This window comes from Dermochelys coriacea, chromosome 2 (assembly GCF_009764565.3).
Source record: "Dermochelys coriacea isolate rDerCor1 chromosome 2, rDerCor1.pri.v4, whole genome shotgun sequence".
Lineage (NCBI taxonomy): Eukaryota > Metazoa > Chordata > Testudines > Dermochelyidae > Dermochelys > Dermochelys coriacea.
Genome location: NC_050069.1, coordinates 32,919,698 through 32,926,163, shown reverse-complemented (window position 1 = coordinate 32,926,163; position 6,466 = coordinate 32,919,698). Strand labels below are relative to the sequence as shown.

At 49.0% G+C, this 6,466-nt stretch overlaps 1 protein-coding gene across 2 annotated transcripts in view; it reads left to right on the top strand.

Moving 5' to 3' along the window:
- Nucleotides 1–808: 808 nt before the first annotated feature.
- EBAG9 (estrogen receptor binding site associated antigen 9) overlaps nt 809–6,466 on the top strand; it is a 51,208-nt gene continuing 45,550 nt past the window's right edge. Inside the window, exon 1 of one of the 2 annotated variants that reach the window (XM_038389612.2) lies at nt 809–858. The gene's annotated coding sequence lies outside the window, so the exon portion shown is untranslated. Of the gene's footprint in view, nt 859–960; nt 1,157–6,466 lie in introns of those variants that run through there. The other variant, XM_038389610.2, reaches the window with a different exon arrangement.

Below are 6,466 nucleotides of genomic sequence, written 5' to 3'. Positions count from 1 at the left end.
TCCGTGAGTGAGGACACTGAGACAGCAGCAAGCTCTAATGCTGAATGCGGTGAGCTCCTATTGAAAGGCATGTACTGCAGAAATGTAAGTTTCTGATTAGCATAGTTTTTGTTACCTCATATTTATTCCTAACTACTGATGGGCAAACGGCTAGCAGGCAGCATGGGAACATGCCTCGATTTTCATGCAAGTTTCCACACCGCGCTCTTTCTCTCGCTTACAAACGTCAAGAAGAGTCTAGAATTACACCCCAAGCCCAAGCTGTACAATTTCCCCCAGCGGGGGCCGCTACACCGCTACAGTTGCCTGATCCCGGTCTGGGCAGCTTCCTTCAGCAGAGGGCCACGAGCTGCTCCGGGCCCAGCACACTCCGGATGCGCTCACGCGAGGGAGCTGCGCGGCCCGAACTGGCACAGTTCACACGGGGCAGCTCGGCTCCGCGCAGCCGGTGGCGGCCAAGCCCGGCGCGGGCGGCGACGGGAAGCGGGGGGGGGGCCGCACAGGCCCGGGGGCACCAGAGCGAACGGGGCTGGACGAGCCCGAGCGGCCTGCCGCAGTCACGGCGCTGGCCAGCGGGACGCGAAGCACGCTGGGTCCCTCCCTGGGAGAGCAGCCAAGCTCGCGCGACGGCCTCCGACCCCCCCCACGAGCCCCGTCAAGGTAGCAGCCAGCGGGCGACCAAGTGGCTGCTCCGTGGCGCGCCGGCGGGCTCCGCTCCCAGCACGGCTACTGAGGCGCAGCAGGGGCGGGTCCAAGCTCGACCCGCCCCTGTGCCTCCCGACGTGAGGCGCCCATGGCGGCGGCACGCGCCGGCCGTCCCCAGGCGGTGCGCGTCAGGCAGCTAGCGAGCTGCCCAGGGTGAGTTGGGGTCCTCCGATCCCTCCTCCTGCCCCGCCCCTTCGCCGCGCAGGGTCCCCGCCTTCCGCTGGCGCTGGTTGGGGGAGGCTGGGAAAGGGGCGTGGTCGGAAGGGGCGGGACAGTCTCTGAGGTGACAGGAGGCCGAGGTGGCGGGCACGGGGGGCCATGGCAGCGGCGCCTAGCTTTGAATGAGGGGCGCTCGCGCTTGGCGAGGGACGCGGCTCTGGGTGCGGCGGCGCGCGACGCTCTGGGCTCGAGCTGCCTGGCGCCCTCCGGAGCCCCCTCCCCTTCTGGGCAGGTGAGTTAGAGAGCGCGCTGCGCGCGCAGCCCCCCGGTTCAGTGACCGTCGCTCACCCGCTGTCTCGGGCTCTTCTTCCGGGTCCGGTGGCTCGCGTGCCCCGTTCAGCCCCTAGGCCTGTCTCTTCCTGCGGGGAGGGGGGTTGCTGGTCTCTTACTAGCCCCTCCCCTTAACAGCTGCTGCCCTCAGGCAGCTCGATGTAGCGGTGAACGTGCCATCGGTTGGTCTGGGGGCAGCAGGGCTGGAGCTTCCCCCCCCCCCCCCAACACCTGCTCAGCATCGCTAGGGCCAGCCAGGCACAGCCCGGGGAGCAGGCTGGACCCCTGCGCCAAGCACAGCCCATGGACTAGCGGGTGTGCTTCGGTCCGTGGCCCATTGTAGGGCTCCAACTGGCGTGGCAGGGGTCTTGTTCGGAGAGACAAGGGAGCATGTGATCTCGAAGTGTTTAGTTGCCCACCACCGTTTGTTATTGAGTGTCTTTATTTCTGCCTGTTGTGCTTTGTTCCGGTCTCCTTCCCTGTGCCACCCGCAAACTCTGGCATCAGTTGCTGTATAGTGAATGTTGACTTGTAAACTACAGTGATGACGAGGGTGCAGACTACACCCCAGTTAAATAAAGGGGAAGCGGAGGGACTACCCCTCTCGCAGCTTTGTTTCAGGCTGCCTCTTTGCCAATTGTGGAAGACAGCATTCTTCCCTGTACAATCAGTTCCTGTTTCACAGGTTCCTTCACAACCACGTCAACTGGAGAAACTTAATACGTTTGTTGGTTTAAAGAAGGCTTTGATTCTGGAGGGTCTGGATATTGGCCAAAATCTCAAAAGATAAAATCTGGCTTCTGGGTCAGGTGTTTGATACTATACTTCTGTAATATAATAGAAATGTATGGCTGGGAAGGGATCTCGAGAGGTCATTTAGTCCAACCCCCCTATGCTGAGTCATGACCAAAGGTAGACCATAGCTGGTGGGTGTTTGTCCAAATAATGCACAGAAACCTTCAGTGCTTTGAATTCTACAACTTCCCTTGGAAGCCTATTCCAGTGCTTAACTATGCTTACAGTTAGAAAAATTTTCCTAATATTTAACCCAAATCTCCCTTGTTCCAGATTAAGCTAATTACTTCTTGTCCTACCTTCAGTGGACATGGAAAACAATTGATCACCCATCCTCTTTGTAAGAGTCTTCAAATACGTTCAGGGCTGTCTGTTTCACCCCTCAGTCTTTTTTCCCCTCAAGACTAAACATGATCCTTTTTTTTTAACCTTGCCTTATTGTTTGTGCTGCTCTCATCTGGACTCTCTCCAGTTTGTCCACAACTTCTTAAGTGTGGTGCCCAATGCTGGACACAGTACTCCAGCTGAGGCCCTTACCAACACTGAACAGAGTTGAATAATACCTCCCATGTCTTACATACTGCACTCCTGTTAATACACCTCCAGAATATTAACCTTTTTTGCAACTGCATCATGTTGTTGACTTGTGTTAGATTTGTGATCCACTATAACCACCAGAACCTTTTTTGCCTAGTCAGCTATTTCCCTTGTATTTCGGCAGTTGATTTTTAAATCCCCAATTATAGTACTTTGCACTTTTCTTTGTTGAATTTCATCTTGTTGATTACAGCCCAATTATCCAATTTATTCAGGCCATTTTGAATTCTGATCCTGTCCTCCAAAGTGCTTGAAACTCAGTTTACTGTCATCTGCAGATTTTATAAGCATTCTCTCCACTCCATATTCAAGTCATTGAAAATATTGAATAGTACCAGACCCAGGACTTACCCCTTCGAGATCGCACTAGATACATCCTCCCAGTTTGGCAGCAAACATTGATAACTACTTTTTGAGTATGGTCTTCTGACCAGATGTGCACCTACCTCAGTAATTTCATCTAACATAAGAATGGTCCATCTAGCCCAGTGTCCTGTTTTGCAACAGTGGCCAATGGCAGATGCTTCAGAGGGAATGAATAGAACAGGGCAATTATTGAGTGATCTATCCCTGGTCATCCAGTCCCAACATCTGGCTTAGGGACATCCAGAGCATGGGGTCCTGTCTGTGACTATCTTGACTATTGATGGATGTATCCTCCAAGAACTTATCTAATTCTTTTTTGAACCCAGTTATACTTTTGTCCTTCATAGTATCACCTAGCAATAAGTTCAACAGTTGGACTGTGTGTTGTGTGAAGAAGTACTTCCTTTTTTGTTTTAAACCTGTTTATTAATTTCATTGGGTGACTCCTGGTTCTTGTGTTTTGTTTAGCCAATGTCATGTAGGATAGTGTGAAAATCAAGATAAATCATGTCTACCGCTTCCCCTATTATCCTCTAGGTGCTTGCAAAATGTCTAGTTAATAACTTGTTCCAGTATCTATGCAGGTATCAAAGTTACACTGACTGATCAATAATTCCGCAGGTCCTCTTTGTTTCTCCCTTTGATAGGTGCCATTCTCCAGTGCACCGGGACTTCACCTGTTCTCCATGAGTTCTCAATTGCCTCAGCTAGTTCTTTAAGTACCCTAAGCTTAATTTTATCAGCCCCTGTCATCTTGAATACATCTAACTTGTCTTGGAACAGTTTACCAAGGGTTGTGGTGGAGTATTCATCACTGATAATTTTTAAACCAAGATTGGAGGCTTTTCTAAAATATATGCTCTAGCAATTATTTTGGGGAAGTTCTATGGTTTTCATTATACAGGAGGTCAGATTAGATGATCACGATGGTCCCTTCCTGCCATGGAATCTGTTAATCTAAATAGTCTTTAATATGTTCTTTCCCAATTATGACTTGTGTTCCTTTACCCTTGTTGTTAATATTAATGTTAAAATTGTGTTCAGTATCAGGTCATCGTTAATATTTTTGGTGAAGAAGGAAGCAAAATAGAAATTAAACACCTCCGCCTCTTTAGTGTCATCCGTGATAAGATCTCCTTTCTTGCTAAGTAATGGACTTTCACTTTCCTTCATTTTTCTCTTAATCCTAATGCATTCATATCACCTCTTCTTGTTGCCTTTCATGTCCCTGGATAGATGTAATTCATTTTATGCCTTAGCCTTTCTGATTTTGTGCTTACATTCTTGTGCTGTTCATTTGTAGTCACTCCTAGGAATTCATTCATTTTTCCATTTTTTGTAGGGCTCCTTTTTGATTTTCAGGTCATTAAAGAGCCCTCGGTGCAGCCATATTGGTCTCGTTCTATTTTTCCTTTGCATTGGGATAGTGCGCTGTTGTGCGTTTTATATTGTCTCTCTGAGAAACTGCTAGCCCTCCTAAACTTCTTTTTCCAATGGGATCTTACATACAAGTTGTTAAACTTAGATTTTTTTTTTAAGTCCACTGCTGCTCTCAGTCCTTCCTTTCCTTAGAATCATGAAGTCTTTCATTTCACGGACACTTTCACGCAAGTTTCCTTCAATCCTCAGATCTTCAATCAATTCCTTCTCATTAGAATTAAGTCTAAAATAGTGTCTTGTTACTTCCTCCACCGTCTGAAACAAAAAGTTGTCCCCAGTCTATTCCAAGAATTTATTGAAGATTTTGTTTTACCATATTATTTTTCCAACAGATGTCTGGTTAGCCGAAGTCCCCCATTACTACCAGGACTTCTGTTGTGGATATTTCTGATATTGGTTTTAGAAATTCCTCATCCACCTCCTCCTCCTGATTTGGAGTTCTATAGTGGACTCCCACCATGACTGTTTTCCCCCTTTTGGCTTCACCCAGAGACTTTCGACTGGTCTGCCTTTCACCTTCTTGTGGGCCTCAGAATAAGTGAATGGATTATTGATGTATAATGACAGGTTTCAGAGTAGCAGCCATGTTAGTCTGTATTCACAAAAAAAAGGAGAACTTGTGGCACCTTAGAGACTAACAAATTTGAGCATAAAATTTCGTGAGCTACAGCTCACTTTTGTAGCTCACAAAAGCTTATGCTCAAATGAATTTGTTAGTCTCTAAGGTGCCACAAGTACTCCTTTTCTTTCTGATGTATACTGCAGCAGCTCCTCCATATTTTTTCCCGTCTGTCCTTCCTGACAAGCTATACCCCTCTATATCAGTATTCCCGTCCTGAAGCTGTGCCATTGTTTTGAAGAATGATGGACTTCTATATAGGATGCTGTTGCAGTTGTAGACTGGTATTTAATGTGGCTCTGATATGTTGTTAATAATAATACTTAGAAATTATATGGTATTTTCTGTTCAAAAATCTCCATGTGCTTAAAAATAGTAATACATTTATACTGCTAGACTCTTTTTAAAAAAAGAAAAGAAAAAAAAAAGAATCTAAGGCAGTGGTCACAGTCGATCATGATTGATTGGTCAATCCCGGAGACTCCCAGTCGATCGCGATTTCCGGCTGCAGCAGGGCTGCCTGCCACTAAGGCAGATGCTGCACATGCTGCTCCCGCCTGCAAGCACCACTCCTGCAGCTTCCATTGGCCAGGAACAGGGAACTGTGGCCAATGGGCACTGCGGGGGTGATGCCTGCAGAGAGGGACAGCACGTGGAGTCATGTGCCCCCACTCCCCCAAAGGGCCGCCTCCTGAGAGTGGCGTGGCCATGTGCTGCACTACTGGCTGGCAGGGTGGGGGAGTGGCTCAGCTCATGATGGAGAGGAGGGGCCGATGTGCCTGAGTGCGGCCGGGACAGGCAGGGATCCTGCCTTAGCCCTGCTGCGCCACTGACCAGGAAGTACCCGAGGTAAGTGCCCCCTAGCGGGAGCCCGCACCCCAGCCCTGAGCCTCCTTCCAGAGCCAGCACCCCATACCTCATCCTGCAACCCAACCCCCTGCCCCAGCCCAGAACCACCTCCAGAGCCCACACCCCACACTCCTTCCTTCACCCCAATGTTTTGCCCCAGCCCGGAGCCCCCTTATGCACCAAACTTCCTCCCAGAGCCTGCACCCCCTCCAAACCCCAACCCTCTGCCCCAGCCCAGTGAAAGTGAGTGAGGTTGGGGACAGCGAGCAACGGGGGGGGGGGAGGGAATGGAGTGGGCGGGGCTTTGGGGAAGGGGTGGGGTAGATCCTGGGTTGCCCTTTAATTCAAAAAGTTATCTTGGGTGTAAAAAGGTTGGAGACCACTGATCTAAGGTAACTACTACTATTTTTAGATGTTTCAGTGACTTATCACTTATTTATTTTTAAAAAGATTTTTGTCTTCTAGATTGTCAATAGAAGTAGCAATGTACAAGATAGCAGTTCCTGTCCTAGAGTATTTACAATGTTCAACAATCAAAAATAGCAGGCAGAAGTGATGTTGTGACACTTGGAGACACTTTCATCCAGATCAGAAAGGGGTTGTGTT